The 16,386-nt window shown below is 42.4% G+C and overlaps 1 long non-coding RNA gene across 3 annotated transcripts; it reads right to left on the bottom strand.

Annotated features, from left to right (window-relative positions):
- Positions 1 to 1,694: 1,694 nt before the first annotated feature.
- Positions 1,695 to 9,207, bottom strand: LOC130281855 (uncharacterized). 3 transcript variants are annotated; one of them, XR_008846137.1, is made up of 3 exons: positions 9,148 to 9,207; positions 7,696 to 7,748; positions 1,695 to 2,794 (listed from the first exon to the last, which is right to left on the bottom strand). It is a non-coding gene; the product is annotated as an uncharacterized LOC130281855 (long non-coding RNA). The 3 variants fall into 3 exon arrangements; XR_008846136.1 differs by lacking the exon at positions 9,148 to 9,207 and adding an exon at positions 8,825 to 8,944; XR_008846135.1 differs by lacking the exon at positions 9,148 to 9,207 and adding an exon at positions 7,920 to 8,068.
- Positions 9,208 to 16,386: the final 7,179 nt, after the last annotated feature.

The raw sequence follows: 16,386 nt of genomic DNA, 5'->3' as shown, positions 1-16,386 counted from the left end.
TTGACAAGAGGTAAAAGGGAAAAAAGCCCCCCAAAATTTGTAATGCAATTTCTCCCAACTACGGAGATACCCCATATGTGGGCGCAAATTGCTCTGGGGGCGCAGAACAAGGCCCAGAAGGGAGAGTGTACCATGTATATTTGAGGTGATTTGCACAGGGGTGGCTGCTTGTTACAGCCATTTCAGAAACTACACCCCTCACGGAATGTAATGAGGGGTGCAGTGAGAATTTATACCCCACTGGTGTCTGACAGATCTTTGGAACAATGGGCTGTGCAAATAAAAAATTTTGTACAGCCCACTGTTCCAAAGATCTGACAGACACCAGTGGGGGGGGGGGGGGGGTAAATGCTCACTGTACCCCTTGTTACGTTCCTCAAGGGGCCTAGTTTCCAAAATGGTATGCCATGTGGGGGTTATTTTGCTGTCCTGGCACCATAGGGGCTTCCTAAATGCGACATGCCCCCGAGCGAAATTTGCTCTCAAAAAGCCAAATATGACTCCTTCTCTTCTGAGCATTGTAGTTTTTTTTTTTTTTTACGGATGCAAAAGTCGTGAAACCCCTGTGGGGCATTAAGGCTCACTTTATTCCTTGTTACGTTTCTCAAGGGGTCTAGTTTCCAAAATGGTATGCCATGTGGGTATTTTTTGCTGTCCTGGCACCATAGGGGCTTCCTAAATGCGACATGCCCCCGAGCAAAATTTGCTCTCAAAAAGCCAAATATGACTCCTTCTCTTCTGAGCATTGTAGTTCGCCCGTAGTGCACTTCAGGTCAACTTATGGGGTACCTCCATATTCAGAAGAGATGGGGTTACAAATTTTGTGGGGTATTTTCTGCTATTAACCCTTGCAAAAATGTGAAATTTGGGGGGAAACACACATTTTAGTGAATATTTTTTAAATTTTTTTTACACATGCAAAAGTCGTGAAACACCTGTGGGGTATTAAGGCTCACTTTATTCATTTTTACGTTCCTCAAGGGGTCTAGTTTCCAAAATGGTATGCCATGTGTTTTTTTTGCTGTTCTGGCACCATAGGGGCTTCTTAAATGCAACATGCCCCCCAAAAACCATTTCAGAAAAACATACTCTCCAAAATCCCCTTGTCGCTCCTTCCATTCTGAGCCCTCTACTGCGCCCGCCGAACACTTTACATAGACATGTAAGGTATGTGCTTACTCGAGAGAAATTGGGCAACAAATACAAGTAAACATTTTCTCCTTTTACCCCTTGTAAAAATTCAAAAATTGGGTCTACAAGAACATGCGATAAAAAATGAAGATTATGAATTTTCTCCTTCACTTTGCTGCTATTCCTGTGAAACACCTAAAGGGTTAAAACGCTGACTGAATGTCATTTTGAATACTTTGGGGGGTGCAGTTTTTATAATGGGGTCATATGTGGGGTATTTCTAATATGAAGACCCTTCAAATCCACTTCAAACCTGAACTGGTCCTTGAAAAATTGTGAGTTTGGAAATTTTGTGAAAAATTGTAAAATTGCTGCTGAACTTTGAAGCCCTCTGGTGTCTTCCAAAAGTAAAAACACGTCAATTTTATGATGCAAACATAAAGTAGACATATTGTATATGTGAATAAAAAAAATGTTTTTGGAATATCCATTTTCCTTACAAGCAGAGAGCTTCAAAGTTAGAAAAATGCAAAATTTACAAATTTTTCATCAAATTTGGGGATTTTTCACCAAGAAAGGATCCAAGTTAGCACAAAATTTTACCACTATGTTAAAGTAGAATATGTCACGAAAAAACTTTCTCGGAATCAGAATGATAACTAAAAGCATTCCAGAGTTATTAATGTTTAAAGTGACAATGGTCAGATGTGCAAAAAATAGGGGTTTTTAAGGGGTTAAGATGTTCCCTCCTTATATGCTGTTTTGGTGTATAGAAGCCCTATAGGATTCTTCTTGTGTAGGGATTGAATCCTGTTCACACACACATACACACACACACACACACCGTCTCCTCTCTCTTTCTAATAACTTACTGTCCCTTTTTCTTCTCTCTTTGTAATCTGTATCTCAGTCTCTCTTTCTAACCACTAACTGTCCCTATGTCTGTCTCTCTCCTCTCTGTTTGCTCTCTGCAGAAGTTCCCAGTGCTCTGAACGCTGTGGGTGACGTCAGTGCTTTTATCTGTGTCCCTGGCTGTGTCCTGTTGGCCTTTGTGCTTGGTTAACACAGTAAGCAGCAAATCACATGAGAGACCTGGGTTGTCATGTGATGTGCTGCTTTCCCTACGTCATCTCACCACACCCTGCTTTGCTTCTTCTGTCCGCCAAAAAAACATGGTTTCAAGTTTTTTGCGCTATTTACCGACTCACACGAGATAAATCGTTAAAAGCTTGAGTGTTCACCGAGCCTGAAAAAACCCTAGAGTTTTGGTCAAATCCGATTTCATCCGATTCGGCTCGCTCATCTCTATTTATCACCATTGGATCATTCATAGATATATGTACATATATGTATTTATGTGTAAGGACCTGATGAAGAGAGGAGCAGCTCTCGAAATGCATTGTCCATTCAAATAAATTTGTTACTATATTTGCTTATCAGTCCAGTATCAGTTGCATCATTTGCTGGTTAGCGCCACTGAACCCATCTGTGTTCCGAGGGACTCTTCCTCACCGCTGTTCTCCACTGAATGGGTAGAGGGAAATATATCTGGTGGTTGCTTATCTCTAAGACAAAAAGATCAGGTATGTTGAAATCCAATTGCTCCCGCCTTCAATCCCTCATCTGCCGTTGTCAGGAGGCCCCAGATGGTTGGCCAATCCAGCTGAAATCAATGGGTTCAGATTACATTGGAGCTTAATGTTTATGGTCATCTTTAAAAACACATTGAGTATTCTTTCCATAAGCATTTACTACTAAGAGAGAATGGGTCTAATATGGAATAAGATATAATATGCTATAATTTTCCACCTTGTAGTTTCTGTATGAGTTAGTAATAATACCACCATTGTGTGCAATACAGTGGTGTGTATGAGCTCTACAAAGCAGATGAAAACCCACTAATGTCTAGCCTTCAAGTTTTTTTTTTCTCATGAAACAAGAGTTAAGGAAAGGATCACGAACCTTCGGAAAACCACTCTCAACAGTGTTTCCTATAATCCTAAAGCAAATAGAAGCTAGAAGCTTCAGCAGCCTTTGTAAATAGCCATAATAAGCAAACTCTGTGATATTTGTTTTACTAAATTACCCCTTCAATTTAATAACGCTAGAATAATCTCTCCTTATGTTTCAATAGCATACTGTACACAATATTACAGAGTTGTCAATGCCCAGATAATCAAAATTCATCTCGTACTGTGGTCAGATCTTCACGGCCAAGTTAAATGGGCACTGTCAGAATCAAAAACTTTTTATATGTTTTACATCTTAGCAAAATGTTAACCTTTTTAATATTCTTAATAAAAAATGTTATCTCCTTTTTATAGAAATCATGGCTTAAAAAAGACCACTAGGGGTCCCCATACCATCCAGAACTTATTCCAGTCTGGATGCAGCATCATCTTCGTCCCAATTGAAGCATAGACAGGGACAGAGTCGAGGAAGTGAGGGCGGAACTGGATCTCATCTGTGCTCACTCCTGTTCTATCAGACTTCTGTCTGAAAACAGAGAGGAGGGGGTTGCACAGCAGCCTGCAGTGATTGGATACAGAGACCCAGCACAGTAGACTCAGAGAGGAAGTGAATGCATGGTCAGTGAGGGCGAGCTCAGTGCTTGCCTTTGACATGCCCCTTCCTGGCCACTGGATGTCAGAATGAAGAAGCAGCAAAAAAGAGGGATTTGTATTTATAAGCCAAATACAGAAGCTAGACACATAAAAATGAAATCTAAAGAATGAAATGATAAGAAAAGTAAAGAACCTGCATGACCTAATAAGGAAGCTCACAATGCCGTGGGGCTGCGGATGCACTTCCGTGTGACCCTACCCTTAAGGCCGAGTTCTGTGGGAATATTCTGCTCGGAAATTCTGCTGCAGCATCGTTCCACTGGTTTAATTGGTGGAAATTTCGATTCTGGCGTCTGCAGAAATAATAGACTGTATGTATATTGTTTGTGGGGATTCTGCTCCGAAATGCATTGCTGTCTATAAGACAACACATTTCCAAATGCTCCTAGCACCGTCCAGAACATTCAAATGTGCAGAAAGTCCGTCTGTATTTTTATGGGCGGACAATTCATACCATTTTCGGACATGTGAACATGGCCTAATACTAGACAGTGAGGAGGGGATGCAGCTACAGCTTGTCTATTCTCTCTAGACAGAGACACACAGCACGGCTCTTACATTGAGTGGGCAGGCTCTTCGTGTAATGTAAGAGTGCGACATAAACCAACAGAGGAAGTGAAAAAAATAAAAAAAAAACATACAGGTTAACCACAACATTTCTATTATACACCTACATGTGCAAAAGACTGAATGCAATTTATTTTGATTAACTTGGGCACAATATTAGCTTAGGGACAGAGGGGGAGATTTATCAAAACCTCCATAGAGGAAGAGTGGCAACCAATCAGATCGCTTCTTTTTTTCCCCCACATGTCTCTTTTAAAATGAAAGAATCAATCTGATTGGTCGCTATGGGCAACGGCACCAGCCTTCCCCTATGTAGGTTTTGATAAATCTCCCCGAGAGGCCCCATATTGACTTTGGATGCACAGAATATACTGTACAAGCCTCTGCCTACTGCTGCATCATACAGCTGTATCTCTGAAAGAAGAAAGATAAAATAAATGAAGTATACAGCAATCCTAAAATAAAAGTGGTACATATTATTGTTAACATGATTTTGGATGTGCATTAAAGTTATGGTATGCAGAGAACAGATGTTTTCTGAGGCAGCATAGCATCAGGCACTATCCCAGTGATTTCAGATAATCTGGTTAGTGTGGGAACTAGAGAAGTGGTCCTGCGTTCCTTGTGTGGTGGGGGTACTCTGTGGAAGGATTCTTCAATCTGTTAGTAGCAAAGTTATACTCCAATATTGGGAATTAAAGGGGTGCTCCGGGGAAGTTAATAAAAATAAAAATGCCCCAAAGCTACCACAGTACCCATTCTGTGTCCCCTGTAGTTATCCTTGTGATTTTGCCAGCTCCTGTGGCCCCTTTCAGAATGCCGGGTGCTGCTTGGAGATCACTAGGGATCCCAGTGACGGGACCCCCGCAATAAGACATCTTATCCCCTATCCTTTGGTTCCCCTTTATTCATCCAGTATTAGAAATAAGTGTGCTGAGCCTGGCAAACCCCTTTCACTAAGAACTTTGTTTCTAGAGATGAGCGAACTTACAGTAAATTCGATTCGTCACAAACTTCTCGACTCGGCAGTTGATGACTTATCCTGCATAAATTAGTTCAGCTTTCAGGTGCTCCCGTGGGCTGGAAAATGTGGATACAGTCCTAGGAGACTCTTTCCTAGGACTGTATCCACCTTTTCCAGCCCACCGGAGCACCTGAAGGCTGAACTAATTTACGCAGGATAAGTCATCAACTGCCGAGCCGAGAAGTTCGTGACGAATCGAATTTACTGCAAGTTCGCTCATCTCTATTTGTGGCTTGACAATTATTCGACTGCCTTATAATAGCAGAAGGGACGAGGAACACATGGCGTTTTGGCACCTAAATGCATAAAAGGATGTAATTCCTTTCAATTGCATTGGTGAGTGAATTTGCACAAATACCTTTTTAAAGCTAAAATTTCATGTCATTTCAAATAAATGACCTTGTTTTTTTTCTGCAATAAAGGACAAATCTCATGCTTAAAAACATATACCCTATCCGCAGTTTTAGATCACAGGGAGTCCAACCACTGAGACCCCCCCAATCTATTGTACAGGGCCCCAGCTATTCCCTGGAATGCCCCCTCCATATATCTCTATGGGAGAGATGTTTGGCTATCTTCGACTCTCCCATAGAGATATATGGAGGGGGCGTGGTGGCCCCCACTTCATGTGGGGATCAAGACGCTGCCAAGGCCAACCACGACCACCAAGCAGGGTGCACCCAAACCAGTAACCAGGGGCCAGTGCACACACAAAACACACACACAAGCAAAGCACCCACAGCAAGTGTCTTCCACTCTCCAAATGCTTCGCTCCCCCATGTACACACATGATGCACACACAAAAAATATGTGGCAGAAAACAATATATGTCCCCACCTATATGCAGACCACTCTACCACCAATTCACACTGTGACCCCCCCCCCCCCCCTCCTGAACACAAGACTGTCTACACACAGAGCACATCAAAGACCAGATGCATAAAAAAAAATAAAAAATACACAAACCAAGGTTAATTGGTTTGGAGAAATTTACCGTACACCTAAGCCTGGGGGCCAACTAAGAAATCTAAGCAAAAAATGGAGTCCTCTAGGTAAAATGTGAGATTGCAAAAAGCATTGCAACAGGGTTAAAGGGGTTATCCAGGAAAAAACGTTTTTTTTATATATCAACTGGCTCCAGAAAGTTAAACAGATTTGTAAATTACTTCTATAAAAAAATCTTAAAGGGTACCTCTCATCAAAAAAACTTTTGATATATTATAGATTAATGTGTGCAGAATAACTTTACAATTGCATGTTATTAAAAAATATGCTTCTTTCTATTTAATTTTCCACTTTGAAGAAATGACCACTAGGGGTCTCCCTACCAGTCCTGGCAGCAAGCATTTCAGACTCATGCTGGAGTCCTAAACACTACGAGCTGCCAGTCTGCTTTGTTCACAAAGGAGAACACTCAGAGCTGCCGGCCTGCTTTGTTCACAGCCTGTTTGGCTGTGAACAAAGCAGGCTGGCAGCTCTGAGTGTTTAGGACTCCAGCATGAGTCAGAAATGCTTGCTGACAGGACTGATGGGGAAAAATACAATAGAAGGAAGCATATTTTTCATTAACATGCTATTGGAAAGTTATTCAACATTCATTAATCTAAAATATATCAAAAGTTTATTTGATGAGAGGTTCCCTTTAATCCTTTCAGTACTTATGAGCTGCTGGAGTTGAGTTGTTCTTTTCTGTCAAAATACTCCCTATTGACACGTGTCTGGGGAACCGCCCAGTTTAGAAGAAAATCCCCATAGCAAACCTCTTCTACTCTGTGCAGTTCCTGAGACAAGCAGAGATGTCAGCAGAGAGCACTGTTGCCAGACAGAAAACAACAACTCAACTTCAGCAGCTGATAATTATTGAAAGGATTAAGATCTTTTTAATAGAAGTAATTTACAAATCTGTTTAACTTTCTGGAGCCAGTTGATATATATATATATATATATATATATATATATATATATATATATATATATTATATATAAAAGTTTTTTTCCTGGAATACCCCTTTAATTCTTTCTGCTATGCAAGCAACATAACAGAAAAAAGTGAACATGAAGGGAAAAAAAAAAAAGGTTGTTAGTTCTGTGCTGTTGGTTTACTAGAAGCGATGCTTAGGGGAAACTGTATGGGAAATAGAGATAAGCTTTAAATAGGAATACATTATTACATTCAGTACTTGTCACTGGTTGACAAAAAGAATCATGTGCAGCATTGTAAAAGCTGCTTGTTTTGACAAAGTAAATGCTTGTTCCCCTCAGCGAAGTCTCTGAAAAAACACTTCATTAAATTGAAATCTATTTGCAAGTTAGACATACGGCCTATGTAAGCATTTCGGTGTGACTTACCACCAGTGGAAAATGATTGTTGTGTTCACATATCTCAAGGCATGTGACGTAAACTGATAAAGAAAAATAAAGGATATTACATCATGAGCAGATATGAAAGATCCTGGCGATGGACCAGTATGTAAGAAAAATACATTTAATAAAAATCTGAATTAAAGGAGAACTCCAGAACATAAAAATTGTCGCCCATAGTGCCGGCAGTAAAAAAATAAAGATGTACATACCTTCCTCCGCTCCTCCGGGGCCTCCGGTAACCCACTCCGGTCTCCGCCGGGATCCTCTTCCTGGTTGCCGGTGGTTGGATGAGTCATACTGCCCTCAGCCAATCACCAGCCGCAGTGAAGTCCGACTCGGTCGGCGATAGGCTGAGCGGCAGTGTGACGTTTTCGGCCCCGGTGCCGGTGTAGTGAAGAATTTTGTGTTCTGAAGCGTTTTCACACTGCCGCTCAGCCTATCACTGGCTGAGTCGGACTTCGCTGCGGCTGGTGATTGGCTGAGTGCAGTATGACTCATCCGACCACCGGCAGCCAGGAAATGGATCGCGGCGGAGACCGGAGCCGGTTACCGGAGGCCCCGGGGGAGCGGAGGAAGGTATGTACATCTTTATTTTTTTTAACTGCTGGCAGTATGGGCCACAATTTTTATATTCCGGAGTTCTCCTTTAAGGAATTTGAATATGGATGCTAAAAAAAAAAAATTCTAAATATTTAATCTGCTAGGGGACCTGGCCATATGATTGCATGATCTCTAATACAGTATACTGCAGTACCTACGAGTATCTGTCATGGCAGCCACTTCCATGACCACCATACGGCACCTGTAATTGCGGTGCAGGGGTAATGTTTTGCATGGCCGGCAACCGTTAAATAACCACATTGATGCTGTGGTCATCTAGGGCAGTGGTCTTCAACCTGTGGACCTCCAAATGTTGCAAAACTACAACTCCCAGCATGCCCGGACAGCCGTTGGCTGTCCGGGCATGCTGGGAGTTGTAGTTTTGCAACATCTGGAGGTCCGCAGGTTGAAGACCACTGATCTAGGGGGTAATTCACATGCAGAAAATCATGCCAAGATTTATATAATTCAGCAATTCATCAAAATATATCTAATAACAAAAATATATATTAACCGCTGTTCTATCTAGGGCAGTGGTCTCAAACTGTGGCCCTCCAGATGTCTGGGCATGCTGGGAGTTGTAGCCGGGGGTAGCTATAGGGGGTGCAGAGGTAGCAGCCGCACCGGGGCCCCAGTGCCTAAGAGGGCCCCAAAGCACATCTACTCCATAAGAGACCAGTATTATGATTGGCACATGGGGCCCTATTGTAGATTTTGCATCAGGGCCCAGAAGTTACAAGTTACGCCTCTGGTTGTAGTTTTGCAACAGCTGGAGGTATCCTGGTTGGGGAACACTGAGCAAGATAATAGGACATATATCTGATATCAATTCAATACCACAAGAGTTCCATCTTTTGGTGTAGTTGCCCATAGCAACCAATTAGATTGCTGCTTTCAGAAACTGAAAGAAGCGATCTGATTGGTTGCTATGGGCAACTGCACCACTTTTCCTCTACACAGGTTTTCATAAATCTTCCCCATAATCTTTAGCTAACCTTTGCTACAAGATAAGTTAACCCCTTCCCGCAGAATGGCACATATAAACGCCGGGTTGTGCAGTGCGTTCGCGCATCCCGGCGTTTATATATGCCATTCAGTTAACCCGGCGATGCGCAGCATTGTACGGGTTAACTGGCAGAAGTCCCGCTGTTTCCAGCAGGGGACAACTTCTGCTTCACCCCCCAGGACCATCCATTGATGGTCCTGGTCAGCGATCACTGTGATTGATCCCTGTGGACCAATCACAGTGATCTGGGGTGAAAGTTCAGATCCCCCGCACTGCCCGCCCCTGGAAGTCGGGCAGAATGGGGGACGATGGCTTCAGGGGCTCGCAGGGACCTGCGGCATAGGGGGGGAACACCAGGGGACCGGCGGCCTTACCTGGCGGGACCGAGGAGCAGCGGCAGGACCGGCCACGTGGACGAGCAGCGACGGGACCGGCAGGTAAGTATGTAGTCCTCAGAAGCAGCAGTGAAGATCTTCACTGCTGCTTCTAGGAGTCTGAAAACTAAAACTCCCAGCATGCCTAGACAGCCTTTGGCTGTCTGGGCATGCTGGGAGTTGTAGTTTTGCAACATCTGGAGGGCCCCAGTTTGGAGACCATTGTATAATGGTCTCCAATCTGTGCTCTTCCAGCTGTTGCAAAACTACAACTCCCAGTATGCACTGACTGTCCAGGCATGCTGGGAGTTTTAGTTCAGCAACATCTGGCCCTTCAGATGTTGCCGAACTACAACTCCCAGCATGCCCTTCAGCTGTCTGGGCATGCTGGGAGTTGTAGTTTTGCAACAACTGGAGACACACTGGTTGGGAAACATTGTCTGTTTCTAACTCAGTGTTTCCTAACCTGTGTGCCTCCAGCTGTTGCAAAACTATAACTCCCAGGGTACATTCACATGGGCGAGGCTTTTACAGTGGGTTTCTCGCATCTTGAGATGCAGCAAATTTTGCGCTGGGAAACTCGCTGTAATCCCCCGCCCATGTAACTGTACCCTAAAAACACTACACTACACTAACACAAAATAAAATAAAAAGTTAAAAACACTACATATACACATACCCCTACACAGCCCCCCGGTACGTCCGGTACACCACTGACAGAACGTCCGGTACACCACTGTTTCCAAAGCAGAGCCTCCAGCTGTTGAAAAACAACAATTCCCAGTATTGCCGGACAGCCGTTGACTGTCCACGCATGCTGGGAGTTTTGCAACAGCTGGAGGCACCCTGTTTGGGAATCACTGGCGTAGAATACCCCTATGTCCACCCCTATGCAAATCCCTAATTTAGGCCTCAAATGCACATGGCGCTCTCACTTTGGAGCCCTGTCGTATTTCAGGGCAACAGTTTAGGGCCACATATGGGGTATCGCTGTACTCGGGAGAAATTGCGTTACAAGGTTAGGGGGGCTTTTTCTTCTTTAACCCTTCATGAAAAGGAAAAGTTTAACCCTTCATGAAAAGGAAAAATTTAATTTTTTACACTAACATGCTGATGTTGCCCTATACTTTACATTTTAACAAGAGGTAAAAGGGAAAAAAGCCCCCCAAAATTTGTAACGCAATTTCTCCTGACTACAGAGATACCCCATATGTGAGCGCAAAGTGCTCTGGGGGCGCACAACAACGCACAGAAGGGAGAGCGCACCATATACATTTGAGGTGATTTGCACAGTGGTGGCTGATTGTTACAGCGGTTTTGACAAACACAAAAAAAACAAAACCCCACATGTGACCCCATTTCGGAAACAACACCCCTCACGGAATGTAATGAGGGGTGCAGTGAGAATTTACCCCCCACAGGTGTCTGACGGATCTTTGGAACAGTGGTCCGTGAAAATGAAAACTTGTACAGCCCACTGTTCCAAAGATCTGTCAGACACCAGTGGGGGGCAAATGCTCACTGTACCCCTTGTTACATTCCTCAAGGGGTCTAGTTTCCAAAATGGTATGCCATGTGTTTTTTTTTTGCTGTTCTGGCACCATAGGGGCTTCCTAAATGCGACATGCCCCCCGAGCAAAATTTGCTCTCAAAAAGCCAAATATGACTCCTTCTCTTCTGAGCATTGTAGTTCGCCCATAGTGCACTTCAGGTCAATTTATGGGGTACCTCCATACTCAGAAGAGAAGGGGTTACAAATATTGGGGGGTATTTCCTGCTATTAACCCTTGGAAAAATGTGAAATTTGGGGGGAAACACACATTTTAGTGAAAAAAAATATATATTTTTTTACATATGCGAAAGTCGTGAAACACCTGTGGGGTATTAAGGCTCACTTTATTCCTTGTTATGTTCCTCAAGGGATCTAGTTTCCAAAATGGTATGCCATGTGAGGGTTTTTTGCTGTTCTGGCACCATAGGGGCTTCCTAAATGCAACATGCCCCCCAAAAACCATTTCAGAAAAACGTACTCTCCAAAATCCCCTTATCGCTCTTTCCCTTCTGAGCCCTCTACTGCGCCCGCCGAACACTTTACATAGACATATGAGGTATGTGCTTACTCAAGAGAAATTGGGCTACAAATATAAGTATACATTTTCTCCTTTTACCCCTTGTAAAAATTCAAAAATTGGGTCTACAAGAACATGCGAGTGTAAAAAATGAAGATTGTGAATTTTCTCCTTCATTTTGCTTCTATTCCTGTGAAACACCTAAAGGGTTAAAATGATGACTGAATGTCATTATAAATACTTTGGGGGGTGCAGTTTTTATAATGGGGTCTTTTGTGGGGTATTTCTAATATGAAGACCCTTCAAATCCACTTCAAACCTGAACTGGTCCCTGAAAAATAGTGAGTTTGAAAATTTTGTGAAAAATTGGAAAATTGCTGCTGAACTTTGAAGCCCTCTGGTGTCTTCCAAAAGTAAAAACTCGTCACTTTTATGATGTAGACATAAAGTAGACATATTGTATATGTGAATAAAAATTTTTTTTATTTGTAATATACATTTTCCTTACAAGCAGAGAGCTTCAAAGTTAGAAAAATGCAAAATTTTCAAATTTTTCATCAAATTTTAGGATTTTTCACAAGGAAAGGATGCAAGTTACCACAAAAATTTACCACCATGTTAAAGTAGAATATGTCACGAAAAATCAGTCTCGGAATCAGAATGATAACTAAAAGCATTCCAGAGTTATTAATGTTTAAAGTGACAGTGGTCAGATGTGCAAATAACGCTCTGGTCCTTAAGGCCAAAATGGGCTTGGTCCTGAAGGGGTTAAACAATGAATCTATAAATTATGGTAACTATATTGAATGAAACTTGCACTTAATTTTTTCTAAACGAGTTTTCTTTATTAGTAAGCAAAAAAATTAAGTGTTACTAATAAAATTTCAGTCACTTTGACCTTCATCAGATAATTTGGTTCCAATGGATACAAAATTTCAGTATATGTGCATAAGCAGCGCAGGAAAAACAACCTATAGTCGTGGTGGCCAGGGGCGGTGTAGGGACAACCAAGTGTCATCTTTTGGTTGCCTTACTTTACGCCCGGCCACCATGAGTAAAGGTTGTTGTCCCTGCACTGCTTATGCACATATACCTTAGTATCAATTGCAATCAGATTATCTGATAAAGGTCAGAGTGGCCTAAACGTTATAACACTTAAAGGTGTACTCCGGCCCTAAGACGTCTTATCCCCTATCCAAAGAATAGGGGATAAGATGCCTGATCGCGGGGGTCCCCATGCAGCACCCCGCTATCATCAGCCTCCAGAGCGAACATCGCTCCGGGTCTGAGACATCATGATCACGGGCCCGTGTATCGTGATGTCACGGCTACGCCCCGTGTGACGTCACGATACTCCAGCCCCGTGATCGTGATTCATCAGACCCGGAGCGATGTACGATCCAGAGGCTGATGATAGCGGGGTGCTGCATGAAAGATTGCGGCGGTCCCCAGCGGCGGGATCCCCGCAATCAGGCATCTTATCCTCTATCCTTTGGATAGGGGATAAGATGTCTTAGGGCCGAAGTACCCCTTTAATTTTTAGATTGTCAAGGGTACATTCACACGTACAGGATCTGCTGCATATTTTTGCTGCATATTTTCTGCAGCTAAGTTTGCTATCCATTGAAGTCACGCACAATACTTGGCAGCCAAGTTTCATTCTCTATATCAGGATAGAGTGGGATCCTACTTTGGCGCCTGTCAAAAGTTACAGGGGTTCACTACAGTATATATAAACATATAAAGCAACATACACTATAATGCTTAAGAACGGACATCAGACCTACTGTCTTGTTTATATAATGCAGTATGAAATAAAAAAATGTGTTTACTAATGTATTTTTCTATTGCATCAGCAGGACACAGCCCGTTTAAATTTTTGTTTTTCTCCCCTTGCCGTTCAAGAGACACAACTCTTTTATTTTTCCATCTACAGAGCCATTTTGAGGGCTTGTTTTTTGCACTGCCAGTTGTACTTTGTAATGACCCCCTTTTTTTTGCATAAAATGTACGATAAAATATTATTTTAGAGGGAATTAAAAAGATAACTTTTTCAGGGTTACGTTTTATTGCAGTGCACTTACTGGTAAAAATGCCATATTTTCTTTATTCTGTATGTCATTGCGATTAAGAAAATACACAATTTACTGTATATAGTTTTCAATTATTGTAGTACTTTAAAAAAACTACTTTTTATTAGCAAAATCAGTATGCTTAAAATTGTCCTTCATCGCCCTACAACTTTTTATTTTTCTGTATATGAGACTGTATGAGGACTCATTTTTTTTGCATCTGTAGTTTTTATCAGTATCAGTCTTTTTTTGATGGGACTTTTTAATTAATTTTTTTTTTTTTTCTGATAAATTACAGTATGTGACCAAAAATCCGCATTATTGGAATTTTTTTTATGTTTATAACGTTTACCGAGCAGGATAATAAACATTATATTTTAATAGTTGAGGCAATTCTGCACGTGGTGATACCAAATTTGTTTATTCTTTTTATTTATTTATTAACTTTTTTGTAAAATGGTAAAACTGGTGATTTAAAAAAAAAAAAAAAATAAAGTATTTTTTGACACGTTTACACATAATGCTTTTCCTATTGTATAGCATTCTACAGTATGATTTGCGCTCCACTGATCAAAGGTCCAATGAGCACTCTGAGCTAACTAACAGCTATCATTTATGCCTTAAGACACTGTGATTGGCATAGTCTAAAGGTTTAAAGCAGTAATCCGGGATAGAAAAATGTATCCCCTATTCTAAGGATGGGACCCCTTCAGGCAGCTCTATGAGAGAGCCAGAGATACCCGAGTGCAGCGCTTCAGCTCTCCCATAGAGACGCATGGAGGGGACGTGTCGGCCACTTCTTTGTGCAGAGGTTGACAGGAGAAGAGCCAGAGCACCGGGCGGGAGATCGCGGAGGTTCACAATGGTCAAACCATCATCTAACATATCCCCTATACTTAGATTAGGGGATACATTTTTCTATCATGGAGTACTCCTTAAGTGTGCGTTCCTACCTGGCGTATACGCAGCGTATTTCACGCTGCACAAAATTTGCGGCAGCAGCAGGAAATACGCTGCGTATTCCTCGCTCACTATACACACAGGGCTTTACAGCGGCAGCACTATGCATGTAGTAAGTTTTGGAGGCGGGGCTCACTGCATACACAGGACTGCCACCGGAAAGCCCTGTGTGTATAGTGAGCGAGTAATGTGCAGCGTATTTCCTGCTGTTGCTGCAAATTTTGCGCAGCATGAAATACGCCGCGTATATGCCAGGTGGGAACGCACCCTTAATGATGGGCAGAGGTGGAATTGCTGCTGCCTGTCATTAGCAGTGAGTGTCTGGCTAGTGGCTGGCTGGATAATGGCCGTCACTAACCACCTATGAAGTGAGTTCAGTTCTTGCACTTGCTTTGTAGTCACTTAGTGCTCCAGGGTGTACATTAAGGCCCTGGTGGTTAAGTACCAGACATCGAGGGTGTGTGCCCCATGACCCCTAGGGGTTAACAGAAAATTATTTTACTTGAAGATTTTAGACTATTTAGTTGTGAATTGATTCTGCGCAGAGGAGCCGGCAGAGGACGTCACTCATCTGCTTCCCTGACTACACAGCCCGCTAGACCCACCGCCTGACCTGGCCTGTGAAAGCACAGCCAGGTAAGGAAAATAAAAAAACTATAAAAAGCAGGGGAAAAGGGGGAATGATGAGGCATGGGAAGAATGGCATAGGAGGAACGATGAGGGGGAATGATGGGGAGGATGATTAGACAGGGGGAAATGATGAGGGGGGTGATGAGGGACTAAAGGGGTAATGTCTGTATGGCTAGCAATCTATGACAGGGGATAATGATGAGGGGGGATGATTAGACATGGAGGGGGCGATGAGAGGGGTAACTGTGGCACAGGGAATGATGTGCCACTGGGGGGGGGGGGGATGGGACTATGTGGCATTTAGTCTAAGTCATTTATTTTACATTCATTTTTTTAACTTAAATTTAACTGTAAATATTGGGGTGTGTGTTATACGCCGATAAATTCGGTATTTATTTGATTAAATGTTATTCGGTAATAGATACATACAGAAGGTTTTACATGCTTAGATTTCATACAAGGACTGAATTATTTTCCTTCTCTGAGCTCTGAAACCTGGAAACATTTTACAATCTATGCAGCCGTAAGCCTTGGAGATTTTTTCACCCAGCAACCTGTCATTCTGAAATGTCCGAATACATTAAGTCTATACTTTGAACTTCTGATAATCCCCTCCACACAATCTGAAGCTGGGAACAAAACTGAATATGGCAGCTAGATACCTCAAATAACCTTCATCACTGAGTCCGGAAATACTGAACATTATCATCTGTCATTCAGATAGCAGCTCGTCCAGGACACGGCTGTATATGTAAATGCGCATTTCCCACGAGTATCTCCTGCCGTATGGACTGTGCCCCCCCAGTTTGTAAAGTGTTATATGATTTTATTCCGAATTTTAAAAAAATATTATTTTTATCACCAGAGATAAAGGACTGTCTTTGCGAAGCGTTGGACCAGTACGGACTGTATTCTTTCTTCTTTAGAAACAGAACAGATCACTTACAGATAAGATGTGTTTAGTA

The sequence above is a fragment of the Hyla sarda genome, chromosome 7, assembly GCF_029499605.1.
Source record: "Hyla sarda isolate aHylSar1 chromosome 7, aHylSar1.hap1, whole genome shotgun sequence".
Lineage (NCBI taxonomy): Eukaryota > Metazoa > Chordata > Amphibia > Anura > Hylidae > Hyla > Hyla sarda.
The sequence above is the reverse complement of the archived record's forward strand: the minus strand, read 5'-3'. Positions and strand labels throughout refer to the sequence as shown.